The following is an 18,558-nucleotide window of genomic DNA, read 5'->3' on the forward strand; positions in this document are numbered from 1 at the left end:
ATAAGTAAGGGTGAAGTATTTGTTAAGTAAAAATGATGCCCCAATGTTGGACATAGAAATAGAAGATGCTGAAGATATTTAGAGGTAATTTATTTTATATGTATCTGAAATTGGATCTTGAAAATTAAAGTTATCCTCTTGTGAAATGTTTTGAAATTTTCTTCTTTTTTTCTGTTTTGACAATTTGCCCTCCATATGCAACATTTCTTTTCATCCCCGTTTTATTGAAAGCTGTAACTTTGCATGGTTAAAGCAAACCATTATGCTTTTTGTGATGAAAATTTAGAAATCTTGAATGTTACTTTTTCTTTAGCGCAGAAGTTAAATTGTAAATCTTCTCCCTGTATCAGAATTTCACTTTAAATGTATGCTAAACATGAGGACAAGGTAGGAAGGTATGACTGCTAGGTTGTTTCTCATTAATGTTTTGAAGCATATGTGGTTAAGATTTAATTCTCAATGTGTGCAAATTGTACTTTCCAGTCACAATAATTCCACAGAAGAAGAAATTAGCATGTCTGATACATTCATCTCTGTGTCAAAGTATCATATTTTTGCTATTTAATATTCACTGAGGGGAAAAAAAGACTGTCACACTGTAAAGATATTATTTTCAGAGTCATGCATCAAGTCTAGTTTATATTCTTAAATTTTACATTCTTAAGAATTCAATTTAAAAGAAACAGTCCATCTTTTTCACTCTACTAACATTTTCCAACCTCAATGATTTTATAATTCTATGATTTACAAAACCAAATACATATTAAATGGGGCATGAATATAAAATGAAGGGCTGTGCTCTATTCTCATTTACACCTGCATTAATCTGGAGATGCTCCATTGAAATCAAAGGAGTTACTCCTCCCCATGGAGCGAATTCACAACAGTTTGATGTCAATGACGCTGCCCTAGAAAGGTGAGAATTCATCTCAATTTGAATTCTAAGCCTGAAATTAGTGGCATAGGAAAATGACAGGATTTGGGCCACTATTCCCAGGACTGTTTTAGAGTGAAAACTCTTGAAATTTTGTTCTAAGCCATTTTGTGATTCAGATTATTTAATGTTAAATAGAGTAGGTAATTTCAGTTAAAGGCATTCACATTTTATAAGAAGTTGAAAAACATGCCAATTGCAAAGAACTGGAAATTGGAACAGAAAAATACAAAGCCATTCTTCTTCTTCTTTCCTTTTTAAAATAAAAATAATAATAATTATTTTTGTCATAGGATGGGGGTTTGTCATGCATTTCTTCCTTATTTGGACTAAGCAGTTTAAGTAAAACTTGGAATAGAATGTGTAAAAATTGTGCTCTTTCAGGGAACATACTTACAGTCTATTTCTAACAAAATGAGCATGAGTTAACTGTTTTTGAACAAATACATTTGGGTTGCATGCATGTGGTGAGGAGTTTTGGGACTCAAAAAAATTTGTCCTTCAATATTTTGGAAATAACTGCAGCAAAAAGAAATTAGAGCAGATATTAATGTTGTTCTTCAAGATGCTGAAGTCAAAGACAGACTTTGGAATGGAAGTCAAAGTTTAAAATCACATGAAAAAAGATACTCTGCAAAATCGTGGTATAATTTAAACCAGCAGAAATTTTGTCATCAGCCTCAGTGGAACCAGAATTCTTCTGCTGGGTACAAAGGAAGCTTTTGCTTTTCTTTTACGGTGTGGTTATATTTGTGGATATGTGTATAAGGATTACTACCCTAGCTCTTAAATGCTAGGTACCCTAAAGTCATGCTGCAATACACTTAAAAATTTTTACCAACCATGTATATATGTATGCCCTTGTCAGAACTGCAAAACAATTCCAAATTCCAAGAGTAAAATTTACCTTTTTTCTGTTAGTAGCTTTTCTTTCTCATGTTTCTTTTCCTCAAAGCATCTTCATTTTAGAAAAGAAAGACCCTCTGCTAGTGTGGAGTTGAATCCTAAGCACATAATTCTCTAAGCACACAGCGAATAAGAGAAACGAAGAGCACTTTGGAAAAGATATTTTTACCAGTCGAGTATGAGGTTTCCTATTTTCCTTTTATGTACATACTTCTACAGACTGTTAAACTGCAGAATCATAGAATATCTGAGGGTGGAAGGGACCTTCTAAGGTCACCTAGTCCAACCTCACTGCTCAAGCAGGTTCACTTAGGGCAAATTGCCTAGGACCATGTCCAGATGGCTTCTGAATAACTCCAAGGGGGGAAGACTCCACAACTTCCTGGGCAACCTGTGCCAGTGCCCTTTTACTTTCACAGGAAAAAAATGTTTCATGATATTCAGAGGGAACCTCAGGTGTTTCAGTGTGTGCCCAGTGCCTCTGGTTCTGCCACTGGGCACCACTGGCTCCATCCTCTTTGCACCCTCCCTCCATGTACAAGTTGACATTGATAAGATTCCCCTGAGCCTCCTCTTCTCCAGGCTAAACAGTCCCAGTTCTTTCAGCCTTTCCCCATAGGAGAGATGCTCGAGTCTGCCATCTTCATGCTTTGTTGGACTCTCCAGTCTCTCCATGTCTCTCCTGTACTATACAGCCCAGAACTGGACACAGCACTCCAGGTGTGATCTCTCAGGGGCTGAGCAGAGGGGAAGGATCACCTCCCTTGACCTGCTGGCCCTGCTTTGCCTAGGACAGCCCAGGATATCATTAGGCTTCTTTGCAGAAAGGTCCTGATGCTGTCTCATTATCAGCTTGGTGAATTGGTTTTGTCCCTGCATAATGGAAACTTTGACAGTCTGTGACTGAGTTCTGTAAGCAGAAATTCTAGAAAATCTTTCTAAACAGTGAGTTGTTTTCAGTGATGGATTGTTAACATGGAAGATGAAAATTTGTACAAATGTGCAACAATTCTAAATTTGTCCTATTAACCCAACTGCACAAGGAACTTGAAATGAACACACAGAAGTTTTTAGAATGTGGTTCCCTTCAAATGTAACTACTATAAAACCCACCATTCATTTCCATCTTTAACAGAAACTATTGGCACTACAATATTATGGAGAGATGAGCTTATTGAACAGTTGTGTAAACATCTGTGTGCCTAAATCATGTGCTGTGGTTTAGCCAGATTTTCCTGGAAGGAGGGTATGTTTTCTTTTACTTCTTCCAAGCCACAATGACCCAGTAGAAATTACCTGCAAAACAAAATTTCTCACTAGAACTGTAAACATCAGAAAAAAACCCATGAAAATTAATAAATGAGGCAATATCAGTCAGCTGCTAATTTTCGTGGTTATGCACCTGATTTTAGTTTTTGTTGCATTAAAAGATTTGAAGAATAAGCAGTGAAATCACAAAACCAGGAAATCACGTACTGTGGGCTCCGATTACAATAGAAAATTCACAGTCTTCCTGTGAGATTATGTATATTTTATATAGTCTTAGATTTTTAGGATCCCCATTGAATTAGTAAATTGACTAGTGACTTTGATCCTAGATCTGTGCAGTCAAAAGTAGGTTTGTCAGCAATTTTTTTCCCTTTTGAAAGTAGTAAGCTATAAGAGAATTCAAGTACTCCATAAGCAAACAGATTCTTGTCAGCAAAGTTAAATAAAATAGAAAGAATATTATGTTCCACAGTTTTCTTTATGATTTCCTCATTTTTATTTAAAAGGAAGGCAGGGCTGTCAACTGACTTAGGAAAATGTTGCAATTGCTTTTCACTTTGTCAAAGTAAAGGGGTCTATTTTCCTCAAAATTTGGTTATGTTTAGTCAATTATGATTTTTCTCTTCTCCTTTGTTTAGGGCCAGAATCCTCTTTTCTTAGGCTTTGGCCATGTTTCTCTTCCACCAAATGACTGAATATTGTGAATATTTGGTCTTCTCCACTAGTCTCTTCAAGTGTTAATCACACACAGAACTACAGTTCTATAACTTGCCTTGTCTGTCGGAAAGGAAAAGGTGTTTTATAACAGTCTGTTGCCCATGTTTATTATGTGAAGATTTGCCAGTACATACACTTGAGTTTTGCTATCCTCTCGTACTCAGGTTTGGGCAAGATTGAAGGCAATATACAAGCAATACTCCTTGAAGGCAACAATATATATTGTGCTGCAGTAAAAACATAGCACGATTCTCTCCAGCCTTTTAACATTTGATTAATGAATGAGTTATTGTGATGGTACCAAAATATTGGTTTTAAAGAGGTTTGACACACATGTGACATATATGCTTGTAAAACAGATAGTGCAATTATACTTTTTTCAATTTTATTATAAGGATATTTACTTTTTGATGTAGTGTAGAATATCATAAATATTGCAAACTAGATTGCTTTATAGTTATGTTCTAAGAACATAACTATCTTCTATGTTTATTAGGTGATAAAGCCTAATTGATGTATTAAAGATAACAAACTTGAAGAGAGATCGTATCATAGCCTAGAGTATATTGCAGTTTTGATATATTTTTTTGTTTAGTCACATTTACGCCAGCAAATATATTATCTTTGTATTTATAGATATATGTAATCAATTTAAGTACTGTGTTCTGCTAGAAATGTGTATTTTAATGTCGTTTGAAAATGTACACATTTCTAAGTACTACTTTGTATCAAAAGATACTGTAGTTATAGCAGATGTTTGCGTCTTAGATTCTGATTGGGTGCCCCAAATTTGTTTATCTTCCACACCTGACACCTATATATTTGTTTAATTCAGTTATAGAAACATACACTTTCACTCACAGGTTCTTTGGTAGTAGCAGGAAATTGTTCAGGAACTTTTTTAAAAAACAGTGGAGGAAACATATTACCCTGTGATGTTTTTATCCTTCTGGGAAAAGGAACAACCTTGTGGTTTTTGTTGATTTTGAGTAGTAAAAAGACTCATAAGACATTTGTAGACCCAAAATACACCAGCAGCATCAGTGAATCAGACAGGAACAAAATAAGCTCACCAACTGAGAAAGAAATTGTTACTTGTCAGCAACTTCATCTCCTACCACACTTGCAACCTTCCCAAAAAACCCCAGAGACTTTTGTAGCATTTTTGAAAGACTGCTAGGTTTGGGTTATTTATTATTGCTACACCCTCAGCCTTTTACCCACTGCAGGTAATTTTTGTTTGCCATTGGTTTCAGGAATAGTAAGATGCTAAATGGGCCTGGTTCCAGTTGCTTAACTTATATCTAGTAGAACCTTCACACCAGAGAGCCTGTTGAGTCAGTAGAATAAATCTGAAAGTCAGTGCTAGTGATTCAGTAAGTGTTACTTGACTGAATTCAGCTAACTTATGGATGTTATAATTCTGAAAAAACTTCTAATATGACATAAAATTTGAAGTTTATTTTATTTTCAAGTATGTAAATTTCACATGAGAGCTGAAGCCTGAGTAAAGATACCAAACGTATCTTGACTGTTTGAGAGAGGACTGAGCAACAAGCTAGTTATAGTATTATATCCATGAAAAACTCAGAGTTACTGCTTAATATTTGAAGTTTCCTATAATTACCATGAAAGCACCTGACTAAGTCTTTTTTTTGGGGGTTGTGTGGAGGAGTGAGATCTATAAATAATATCTTTCTGATTTTGAGAGAGACAAATGCCAGCATGTACATCATCCGTATTCTGTCTCCATGAAGCCAGTAGCACATCTGACCTTATATATGCAAAATTTTCTGTAAAATTTCCATTGAACTTAGATCCCCGAGAGAAACAAGACAAACCCAGTTCTGAGCATTTTAGGTAACATATATAAGCATATCTAACATCCCTGGGTAAGCAGTTAAGCGTGTAACAAATGTCATTATTTCAGTTACCCAAATTAGGGAGGCAGTTCAGAAAACTCCAAAATGCTGGTCAGAAGTCATTCTAATCACACTCTGGCAGATTTGACAGGTGAGCCTAGACATTGTGCTGTTGCATTGCTGTCACAGCTTTATGGATCCAGGACTTAAACTCACTGAAACCTTGAAATCCTTCAAAGGGCTTTTGCCCTTGAACAGCTGCCAAAATGGTGTTTTAGGTAATTTGTATACAATGTGCATATAATTTTAAACAAACATTTATTTCTCTGATTAGAAAACAGATTGTCTTTTAATGCAAATTATTTTCACTGTTGCATTGTTTGCAAAGATAACTTTATTACCTCATTTCATATTATTATCGAGCCTCTGCATCTGTGGCCAGAGCTGGTACCTGTGAATACTGGTCGTTCTGTACTTCTTTTGCAAAGACAACTTTACACCTCATTTCATTTTGCTGTCATTTACTCTGCCTCAGCGGCTAGGCTGGAACCTGCGAATACTGGTTGAACTGTCAGAATCAGGCAGGCTTTTAAGAAAATGAGTTTTGACATTCCTTTCCTTAAGATGATCCCTTGTTTTTCAATTACTGCTTTCTGACTTGGAGATTTCTTAAGGTAACCCCGGGTTTGTTCCCAGACTGTCAAGCAGGTGGCAGCAATGCCACGTCGGAGCAGCTCCCCGTCCCTCTCCCTGACATCAAGTGTTAATGCAATTGACCAATCAGTGCTAAGATGATGGGAGGTAATTGGGTAATTGTATTTTACTGATCACAAGCAGAGAAAAGGGGGGTGGGTGGGGGGAGAGAAGAAGAGGGGGGGGGGGGAGAAAAAAGAGGGAAAAAAAAATACCAACCACAACAGAGGAAGAGGGGAGAGAACGGAAGGGGAGAAGGAGGAGTGTAGCCAGAGGGACCGGCCCTGGGACATTTGCAAATCCTAGGGTGCCAGTGAAAGGTGGGGAGTAACAGAAAGCCAGAGCGACTGGAAAGCGGAGCTACTCGCAGCAGCAACAGCAGCTGTCAGGAACTGGATATACACATACATGCGTCCCTACATGCACACACAGGGAGGATTCAAGCTGCAGCTCATAGGAGGAAGGAAGCGTTTCGGCTGTGCAAAGGGCTATGCATGTCAGGGATGAAACTAAAAGCTGAAAGAAGCGGCTGCGCTCCTGGGACTGTGTCATCTTGGAAGGGAGGGAGGCAGGAAGGAAGGAAGAAAAGGGGGAAGATAACTGGCATGTGGAAGAAGATGGGAGACTAACTCACTGCTGTGCAGAAGGGGAATCCAACTTGTACATCTGAAATACACCAGGCTGAGCTTGGAAATGAGATCAGACCTGCATTGAAACACAGAAAGGGATGAAAAGGGAGGCAGAGACGGGAGAGGTTTTATCCTTCTTCCTGTCTCTCTTTCCCTCTCTCTCCTCAAAGAAGAAATAGAAGTTTATCCGTGTCGGTGCTTCTGGATTCATATAGCTGCTGGACAAAAGATGGAGAGGAAGCTAAAATGAAAAGCAAAGGGTGCTTCTGAAATATACAGCTAAGAGGACAAATCACATCTTCCCGGGTTTCTTTGTGCCCCATCGGGGGAGTTTCAACGTCTGAAGGATTTTGAGAAGTGGGGGGAGCAAAGGCGAGAGTGGGTGTTAAAAATACCCATCCCAAGTGTTTAAAAAATAACGAGGTGATGGATTTATGCTTGACAGCTGGTGGGAACCTTGAATTTTTCTCTATTCCCTCCCTCCTTCATTTCATTTAATGTGAAATTATGAAAATGCAGAGGAGTTGGAGGGAAGGCAAAAGGATATAACGTGGAGTTTGAAACAAGGAGAGGGTGCTGATGCTGTGGATTGCTGGCTTCTTGCCGAAATCAAAAATCCAATTGCGCACTGGGTTGTGATTGGAAATCTAATCAGATCTTTGGAGAGGGGGGAGAGAGACTGAAAGTTTATTGTTTTGATAGACAGGGATAAAAATTTAAATGCAAAAGGAGAATCTTTTCTAAAGGAGTGTGGGGGAATAGAGAAAAAGAAGAATGGGAATCCCCATTCTAATGTGGAGACACATGGATTGGATAATTGATAGTGCAGCAAAGAAGGGGGAAAAAGAAAATTGCTTGGCAAGACCTGGATCTTAAGTGTCACAACAAAATTACATTAAAAGAATACAGATGGAGGATTGCTTAAAAGGAAATACAGTTATTTCTGCTCTCCAGAGAAAAAACAAATAGAGAGCAATGGGGAGCAGTGGAGCCAGAGAGGCAGAAAACCTCAGAAAAAGGAAACTAGGCAAACGATCCACAGTGGAATGAAAAGTTTCAGAAAGGAAAAGGACCATTCATCCTCTGCAAGGATTTTTGTTTTTTTCCTGTTATTTTAAACCACTATTCTTTGGTGAAGGCAACCATCAACGTTACCACTACAGAAATTTTAAGCAGAAAAGTTGAAAGCCACAGAGAAAATAAAGGACAGAGAAGAAGAAAGCAAAATTGCCAGAGGGGGAGAGTTCAGCAGTGTTGGGTTGGATTGGCACCTGTATGGACTGAAATTGCTGGGAAATTGCAATTGGATATCCTTTTTTTTTTTTTTTTCTTCTTCTTCTTTTTTTATTTCCTTTCTTGTTTTTAATTTTGGTTTGCTTGCTGAAATGAAGTTGTTTTCTAACCCCTCCCCCACTCTGGTTTTTCATAATCACTCGGATTTCCAGCTGGATAGTCTTTGAGGATACAGTGAGTACACTTTCCATTTTATTATTTTTTGGAAAAGCAAATGTGTCCCATTGCCTCTCTTATTTCATCCTTTTTCCTCTTTTCTTAGTCTTTCCCCCCACCTGAATAAAGAACCTGACTGTATTCTGATAATGGCTGGAGGGGGGTGGTTGGGAAGACAGAAGGGAAGGAAAGAGGATAGAACTGAATTCTCACAGCAGCTCAAATTCCTATTAGTAAAACTTGAGCCTTGGTAGGATGCTGCAGACACCTGCCTGTGTCTCTCTATAGGATTTGTAAATGTTCACTAGCAAAGAAATCTTTTGAGAAAACCCTTACAGTGAGAGGGGGGTGCTGCCTGATTGCCCAGTCTCTACAAACAGATTCAAGTTGCATAGAATTAGATGCACAGAGGAGGTTTATTTATTTAGTAAGTGTTTAAAATAGTTCAAGGCTCTAATTTGAATGCTGGTATCCAGTCTGACATTGCAGATCAATATGGTGTATTAACAGGAACATTTTATAATCAAGCAGGGAGGTGAAGGATGGCTTTTGGCGGTAGTGGGGGGGGTGTGGGGCAGGGGCTTTTAATGGATTTTGAGGATGCAGCTGTGACAGAAATGCATTGACAGAAATGACGCTCCATTGCTAAGAAAGGACAGTAACAGGCAGAGAGAGGACATTCTTCTATGGAAGGGGAGTTTAGGAAACTGCTGTACTAGCCACCCATGCGCTCCAGATCTCCTAGGAAATTTTTTGTGATTTTGTGGTGAATTCATCAGGGCCCCCTAGGACTTTCATGGTAGTTGAAAGAGATTTACTTTGATTGACAAGCAGTGAGAGGATACTGAGGTGTTAGGAGATTTCTTTTTTTTTTTATGCTGATAATGAAAATAATTAAAAAGTGGCTTGTAGATGGTGGGGTTCACAAATTAGCAATGATGTGTAACAGACCAATAAATATCTCTGCCTTCCTGGAGGAATGTTGTGTGGGAGTGTAGAATAAAGGGAGGATAACATGATGTTTAAAATAGAGGTCCATGTTTTCCTGTGGGGAAGAATGCTACTTCCGTCCCCTTTCCTGGCATGACTGCATAGCTCATGGGTAGGGAGTTTTCCTTCTTTTACTTCCCCTTCTGTCCTCCCTCACCTCTGCCCTCTTTGGCCTTGGCCTTCACATGTTAAGGCTCCAGCTGAAGATATTTGGCCAAAACTGGTGCAGAATGAAAGGGAGAAACAACTAATTAAAGAGAAACAACTAATTAAATGAGCCATTGAATAGGAATGGGTTGTGGGTTTTTTTGACAGACAAGGTGCAGAATTACCTTTGCCACTCATTTTACTTTTCTCTAGCAGCAATATTCTGGAGAAAGGGAGAGCAGTCAGGAAGGAAAGAAGTGTTTGTAGATCCAGATTTTAGCTCTTTTATTTTCTGGCAGCATTTCTCACTTCACAAGCTTCCTGCATGAAACAACACAAAACAGAGTTGTAACTTCCCTGGGTAAATACACAAATTAATATTAGCTTACCTTTTTCCCCCCTTTCTCCATTCACTTACGTCACTACTGTTACTTCATGTGAATGTTCTGAATCTTTTGGTATAATGGAAATGAGAACTTCTGCCTTTCAAATGTGTCCCATGTGCTTCTGTTTGGAGGTCATTCCTCTTAAACATGGGCTACATGAAAAGGATTAAGATTTAGGGTTCAATTCTGCTCCTAAGGAAATCTCTGGGAGTTTTGGTTTGGCCACGCGAACAAATCAGACCCTTTGTGCTGTTGTGTTCAGAAAAAGAAGGAAGCAGGCACAGCAAAAATTGTTCCTTCCAGCTCCAATTACTCTTATCCTTCTCAGTATAGCCAAATCGTTTTAGTATGAAGTGCTTTAGCCTCCTTTTTTTCTCTGGGCACATGTTTCCTGGTGGGACACTAAATGGGTAATAAGTTTGTCAGCATCTGAAAATAAGTGCAAAACTCTCTCTTGTTCATTCCTTCATGTATCATGGTAAGTCTGTGCCCTATTGTGAGCTACACTTACATCAGCAGTTGCAGCAATAGAAAAGCTAAATTTATGTAAAGCTGCTGCTCAGTAATTACTGAAGGAAAAGGAAACTGGCTAAGGAAAAGGCATCTCCAAGCTTTTCCCTGGATTGCTGTCAAGTGAACACATAAACAGAAAATTTGATAGAGCAACTCCAGTTTTTGACAATAGAAAGCTGTCATAGGTGCCCCATTCATTTTGTACAATAACTAGCATGAGTATTTTCTTGACGTGAGAAGGAAGCACTGGGAAAATTCAGTCATCAGTTTGGGCTGAAATAGGCAAACCTTGTCAACATTAAAAAGCTAGGGATGTGTGTCTGCTTCCAAAGAGGCAACAGTTTCACACTTCAGTGAATCATTCACTTAATACAGTAGCCAAAAGACACATGGAACAACCCAGTTTAACTCATTCAATATCAAAGTGGAAATGAGTGTAACATTTCTCAGCATTTGTGCTGAGGCTTATCCAAAGCCCAAAGGGCTGATCATAAAATAAATAGCCAAAACCATTCATCCAAACATCCAGCTTAGTGAGAAGCAACACATCTCCTCAACCAGAGGCTGGAGCTGGCTGTCTCTGCTTCTTCCCTCACAGGTGTTGGAGCACAGGTGTGTCATTCAGTAGCATATGCTGGTCCTTTGTCTCCTCTTCAAACCATGGATGATATTTTTGGTAGTGGCCCCAGGCAGCTGGGATTTTGGCACTGTGCAGGGAACCATTATGTGTATATTTAGGCACTAAATGCTTGTACAGTGGGAAAGATAATGCCGTGTTGGAAGGTCCTGCTTTTTTTGTTCTAATTGTTTCCCAGAAGGCCAGAGGTCACATACCTCAAACTTCAGGCAAACTGTAAGTTATTAATGCAAGGGGGTGGTTAGTCTGTGTCTTTTCTCATGTCAGGAATGATTTGCACTGATCTAGAATTGAAGCAGGTTCAGTTTGCTGGAGCGGCAAATTTTGTGTCACAATAGCTCTCAGCTTGATACCAGTGACAAGTGAAAAATGGGCTTTCAGAATAGGTGAGACCCAAGAAAAAATGCTGTAGATGTGATCCAATACAAGCAATTGTGTGGGACTAGAGAAAAACAAAGGGATTCCAGAGGTGTTGCTATGGCTTCCTATATATAGGCTTTAAAATTATTTGCCTGTGACCTAAAAAGCTATCTCACATTTGGCATGAAGATTCTTGCAGATGCAATGTGAGGTAGGAAGATTTTGGATGGGGCTCAGGACAGGATTTTTGCACATTTTGAGAGAGCTTGGTTTTGGTGAAAAATCCCAAGCCAGGCTTTCCGTGTTGCAGTATATTCACTGAAGGAGTGCACTGTGCACAGCAGCAGCGTGAGAGAGCCTCCATCTCAGTCTTGCCAGAGTGGCTTCGTGTTGGAGATATGCCTTTGTTTCTGATGGCTAGTGAGAGCACAAGGCGAGAGGGAAAGGTGTTGGAATGAGTGCCATTTTCAGTCTGGGATGAGAATTACTCTGAAGATACGCTATTAGCACCTACTAAATATTTTCTAGAGTAGTCAAGCTGACTGGATTTCGGGTTACTGTTCTCAAGGGCCTTTCATCCCATTGCCAGCTGCTCTATGAAAATCATAATGAAAAACAAGCCTCCTTCAGCCTCCCACAGGACAACCCAGATGAAAAGGATTTAGGAATAGCAGCAGCCATGCTGATTGAGAAGGCATCCTTGCAGCATGCTTGAGTCCAGCAGCTTAGACAAGGAGCTGCCTTTGGAAAGGATCCTGGCTCTACTTCCTGTTGTGGCAGAAGACATTGGGGATTGGCTTGTGGCATTTTAGGTTGGTTCATTTAATGATTCTATTCAGAAAAGAGAAGGGCACCTGTTATTTAGCTGTACTGTCAGGGCCATTTTTTTCTCCTAAAGGGTAGAAATGAGGATACAAGAGGGGTGATGATTATGCTAGTGGTGTGTTTTAATTGCATATTCACGAGCTGCAATACATGGAAGTGAATTAATGTGTGGTTCCTGGTAGGGGGCCTGGATACTTTGCTATCTGTTAGCGGAAAAGGCAAAAATCAGACGCTTGTGCATGCACACAATAAAGGAGAATCAGGATTTACATTTGGTATCCAAGGAAGCGAGAGCAGAATCCTGCGGGGCTTTCTGTTCATTGTTTAAATGTTGCCATAGCGATATCTCAGGGCACAAGTTACATGTTTTCCACTTCTGGAGTTGAGCTTTCCTTCCCTCCCTCCCTCCCTCCCTCCCTCCCTCCCTCCCTCCCTCCCTCTCTCTCTCCCTCGATATTCTAAACTACCAGGAATATCTCCACAGCACAACTTTGCACAGCAGTAGGAAAAGGTGTTTGCAGGCTGCATTATCTGGTGGCATATCTGTCTGTTCTTCACTGATATTTGCTAATATGTTGGAAACCAAATTAGGGGGAAATTGTTGGATAGAAGTGGAGTGTGAGACTTGTTGTTAGGACATTGAGCATATTACAATATTTTCTGTAGTGGTGATTTGTTAATTGGATAGCTGCAGGCAAGCAAAGTGTAGCAGTCGCTGACAATTAGAAACAACAATAAACTTTCCAGGACTGAATCTATTCCTTGGGCATATTAAAATGTATTTCAGGTATATACCTTAGCTTGTGTAAATTTAAATACTAACACCACTGTAATAAGTCTTGAAATTCTGTTTTCACAGTGCTAAGACAAGACTTACCTTTGCTGCTTGTGAAAGGGAGAGAGGCAGCATCAGACCACTGAATAAAATCTACCATAGTTTTGCTGCCAAGCTTGTACTTGTTATGTCAGGACTGTGGGGGAGCAATGTAACCAGGAACCAGCGGAATTAAAAAGGAAACCAAACAACCCCAAAACAAAGCAAAAGATTGCATCAACAATTATTTCACTTGCAACTTGATAAAGCTTAGTCGGAAGTAGCACAGCAAGTTAAGTTAAATAAATGATCTTTTCTCTGCAAACCAGCAGCAATTCAAAGCATTCATTAATGCTCTTTGTGTTTGAGGAATCAGTTGACAGCTACGGGATTATGGGATTCATACAGTCCTGTGCATTAAAATAATCCTCAGAAATATGGATGTGATTTGCTTTCATATTTGCATGGGCAGTATAGTATGACCTGACTTCTAGCAGGCCCAGGAGTTGGTGTTTTTTCTTCACCATACATAGACGAATTGTTGCCCAAAGGATCTGACCTGATCCTGAAAAACAGTGGTAGTAAGTTTCAGAAAGTATTAGTGTCCTTCAGATCTGCAGCACATTTTGATTTTGCTTACAAGCCTTTCTTCACTTCCACGGCAATAATCTCTTCCCTCACATGCCATGTTACATGGGAAATCAAGCCAAGCACATAAAGAGCCTGGTTATCCATGTGGGGGGTGCAGCATGAGTCATAACAGTGCAGCTTTCCTCACACTGCTTATCATTGCACCTTAGTCATGATCTTAAACTGAAAACCATCTTAAGACCTTAAGCAGGCACTGACTCTGTTCATGTACTTTGAACTTACCCCAGAACCTTAGCAATGGCAAAAAGGTGGCCCCCTGTGATTGGGACGGGGGATATTAACCTCACTTCTCATGCACTGAGCCCACTTGTCAAATTAAGATCATCACATTCCATTGCCTTGATTGGAACTTATAGTAGGGAGTAGAGGATGAAAGTTTCATCATATTTGATCTTCATCAGCTGTAGATCAACATCTTACTTTCTTGTTGATCTCCAAAACCAGCTATTAGTGGACTATTTATATAAGAGGATGACTGTCTCTCTCTGAACTATAAGTGAGATGTCTGTCTTGCAGGAATTAAGTAAAAGGATTAATTAATTAAAAGCATTGGATTTTTTTTTTCACTGACGCCCATTTTTCAGCTCTCGTTCAGCATTGTAATGTGTATGAGCTAGTTGGTTCTGTAACAACCCTTCCATTCAACTACTTTAATTCCTTTTACATTTCTTTTTCTTCTGTCATCATGAGAAGATAAACCCAGTTTTTCTTCAACTGATCTCAATCGGGTATTTAGTAATTACTTCAACCGGACTGATATTGCTCTGTAGGTTTTTTTTTGCTTTTTCTTTATTTCCAAAGATAAATATTAGAATAAGTATTTATATTTACAGACATAAAAACATGATCCGAATACCATTTTTAATTAATATGCTACAAGCTTCAAATTTTCCAAAGGTTTCATGTTCTTTGCCATCCCTGCTGACATTTCAAGTGTTGATGCATCTTTTCATGAATGTGTAATGTAATAATTAATGAATTAATCTCACTGCCACAGCAAAATCTCGACTTATATTAACATAACCAGCTGCTTTTAAAATTATAAATTTTAGGTTTGAATTCTCAGTCCTTAGGATGGTATTGATTATTGTGTGTATTGATTATTTGCGTAAATAACTGAACATTGTGACATTTCTAATCAGTTTAACAAAAATGCTATTGTTTTCCTTTTAAAAGCTAGAAGAGGTTTTACAGGGACAGAAAGAAAGAAAGAAAAGGGTCAAGGAGTCATACTATTCCCTTCCTCAGTACATGCAAGTTTCAAATGAAGTGTGTAAAAATATATTCAATTCCACGAGCCTCTTTGCCAAAGGGTATATCTGTTGTGTTGAGGGTTCTTTACTTAGCTGTTTGGTTTTACAAGGATTTCCTTTGCCCCTGCTCAGTTTATGAACCCTTATTGGACAGGCAGGTTCTTCTACAAGTGGTTATACATTATTTTTCCGGAGGAAAGCTTTTATATTTGTTGCATCCTTTAAAGAACTGAGGTTCATTTTTATTAAGGTTGTTGATGACACAGCAACTAGAGGGGAGGGATGGTGACCCCATTAGCCTTTCAGGTTGCTCATATGCAGTGCACAGTCTACTACCTCAATAAGAGTTTTATTGCATTTAACGCCCGTGTGAATTTTGACTGTGTATGGTGCAGGGAATTAAAACCATAATGGATTTCTCCTTTGAACCAGAAGGAGGTCAAAAAACCTCACCTTCAGTGAATGCTCATGTTTATATCCCTCCTTCTGCAATGTGCATTTTCCTGAGTAGTCTGGCCCTGAGGATTGAGTTACATACATTAAGTAAAGGCCTAGAGGTATCTGTTAAAGACTACTGAATCAAACCATACTGGAGAATGGCTTAGTCCTTAGGTAACTTTCCATAACATGTGGAAATAATAATTGCATTTTTTAATGGGAAATTTCAGTTTTGGGGATATGTATGAAAATGTCATGCAGCGGTAGTAGAATGTCATTAAGAGTTGCAAAGAAATATAGATAATAAATTCCTATCACAGAAGGTATTGCATCTAATTTGAAGTATCATCCAGATAAGATTTTTTTTGTGGCAAAGAAAGATGAAGTTGATGATTGCCTATGGCAAATCAAAGATAAAAAGCAGTCGATGCTGCTGCTTCAGAAATACCTATCTTCTGAACCTGAGGAAAATTAAGAGAAAAATTGATTGGGCAGGACATATAAACAGAAAGCTGTGAAAAGGGTGTGAATATAGACTGGACAGTTTGTAGGAATATATTGTTTTGCCACAGAAAAACCCAAATCAAAAAAGAGTTCACATTGGACTTTGAGTCTGTCATTGATACCAGGGAAAATTAAACAATTAAACCAAAACCAATATCAAAACAAACTAATATATAGTAGGGAAAAAAGAAGAAATCATGTAACAACCTCTATTAAAAAAAAAAAGGTATAAAAGGAGTACAACTGATGCCACATGAGAGAAGTGTTGTAGTTGTGCTCATAACCAGCACAGCCTGTGAGGTTATCTGAGTGATATTGCTTTGGGGGATTAATTATAGAAAGGTTTTTAAAAGTTTTTATGTATTTATTGCCATTTTTTAAGTATCTAGTATGGTGGTTTATTTCTTGTATTGTTGATCCTGAGCTGGCAGTGAATGCCAGTTAATTAAATGTCATTGGCTATAGTGATGTGATTTCAACCACATGAATTGAGAAGTTTTTCCTTGAGACTAAGTGAGGCAGCATGATAAATAAGACAGGCTTTCTGAGTGATATTGAATGCAAAATGTTACATATAATAAGGATAAATTCTGAATGAGAGACACTCATCTGTAAAACCAACCCTGAAAGGATTTGAGATCGCAACAGGCAAGAATTTCCACATGAGCTCCCACAGTGATAGTGTTAAAAAATATTATGTTATGCCAGAGAAACAGAATAGTGATTTTAACAATGCCAATGGGAAAACTGGAATGCTGTTTGCATTTGAATTTGTCCACATTTTAAAAATTTTGTTGAAAAGAATTAAGCCACAAAAATACTCAGTGCTGAATGAAAAATTAAATTTAGTACTTTAACATTAATCTAATCATTAAGGAACTCAACAACTGATGTGATTAGATTAAAAGGAAAAAAAAAAACCAAACAGATGTGTAAATGTTTTGTAATATACCAAGTAAAATTCTAAGAAGAAACAATAGATGGAAACTGAGGTTTCATAAATTCAGATTTCAAATTAAGGGTAGAATTTTAATGTTGAAAATAATTTACCATTTTTTAAATTCATGGAGAAGTATTTTCTCTATTTCTTGGGGTCCTTGTCTTGGATCTTTGTCTTAGTGGAAGACATGTAGTGAAGTATGCCTTATTGTGCTTTGTATGTTTTGATATTCAGACAGGCAGAGTAGATGATCCTGAGGTCCCTGTACCCTCAGCCTGTGATCCTGCAGGAAGCAGGAATGTAGCCTGGGTATTGATAACCAGGCTTCCAACCCTGTCACCAACAAATATGTGTCGCTTGCTATGAGCAAAACATCCCAAAGGATTTCACTCTGTAGTCCATCATTCCCTCTCTGCTGAGATTGCTGTCAAGCACTGAAGAAGTTTTTGGGTCATCTGCTGCCTTATGACAGTACTCTGACTCAGTACCTCAAACTTCTGCTTGGTTGGAAAAATGTCCTTTGAAATCTGTGAATTTGTCAAATCTGAAATGTTCTATAAAGATGAATTTTGAAGGCTGTGCTGCGGGTGAATAAATACTGTGTGTATTTACTTGTTCACTCAGTACCTGATCCACTAACTTATTTATGTGACCAAGCTTCTACCTCCTTCAGAGTTCTCTTCACAGTATAGAGGTTTTCAAACTTTGGGTGTTGTAATTCTAGAACACTGTCTTTTCAGCAACCCGGGTCTCCAGCCTGAAGGAGTCCATTTGTTTAAGCTGATCCAGATGTTCAACATCTAAATCAAAACCAACTAAAATTGTTGTCTCTGAGCTTTTATCCAGTTTAGGCTTCTGATACGAATTTCTGCAATAGCTGGTCTTAATGTCAGACTTCTTTTCAGGTCTGAAATGGACTAAATATAGAGGTGTCAAAGTTGGTAAATCCAACATGCTCTCTGCTTACAGGACACTAAAGATTGCTTTGTACACATCCTTTTCTTGCTGTGAATGTCTGCTAAGCATTTCAGATTAGAAAGGTGCTTTTCTGTCTTCATAAAATAACTCCAATTTTGGACATGATTTTACTTATTAACTTCCATTGCTAATTCATGTCTTAGGTTTGGGAAGACAGAGAGGGAGAAAAAATTAAGTGAACTTTCCCCTGCATCTCTGCATAATAGCTTCTGTTAGTGTAGGTTGAAATTACTTGCAGTCTCAATGGGCCATCTTCATATTTCTAGTTACTCTTCACCTTTCTTGGACACTGTTCTAAAACACTTCTGAAAAAAACTGCTGATGGAAATCTAAAATAGATATACATATTTCATACTTACTGGTAAGGCAGGTGTTCACTTCCTCTGTTTAAAACAATATAGTCCAAGTCAGTTTTTTCATATAAATTGTGTTTCCTCCATTCATGAGCCTTCCTGGAGTAGTGTACAATTTTATTGTTACAGCTGAGTGTAGTTAGTCCGATAGGCCATGGAATGTGGGGAAGAATTCTCTGAGGTAGCAAAGGGCATTCCTAATGTTTGGAAGACCTGGGTGAGGTTAGAGACAAAGTTAGACTCCTAACCTTGCTACTTTTTTTCTATATTGTTCTCCTTTTTGCGCCCTTTACTGTACTCTGGATAGATA

The 18,558-nt window shown here is 38.4% G+C and overlaps 1 protein-coding gene across 3 annotated transcripts in view; it reads left to right on the top strand.

Moving 5' to 3' along the window:
- The window catches only part of LRRC4C (leucine rich repeat containing 4C), a 477,061-nt gene that overhangs the window by 382,236 nt on the left and 76,267 nt on the right, over positions 1-18,558 (top strand). For 2 of the 3 annotated variants that reach the window (XM_085062638.1, XM_085062639.1), the window contains exon 1: positions 6,588-8,477. The exons of the other annotated variant lie outside the window; for it this stretch is intronic. The gene's annotated coding sequence lies outside the window, so the exon portion shown is untranslated. Of the gene's footprint in view, positions 1-6,587; positions 8,478-18,558 lie in introns of those variants that run through there. 3 annotated transcript variants of the gene reach the window in all.

This window comes from Lichenostomus cassidix, chromosome 5, assembly GCF_008360975.1.
Source record: "Lichenostomus cassidix isolate B80296 chromosome 5, HeHo_3.0, whole genome shotgun sequence".
Lineage (NCBI taxonomy): Eukaryota > Metazoa > Chordata > Aves > Passeriformes > Meliphagidae > Lichenostomus > Lichenostomus cassidix.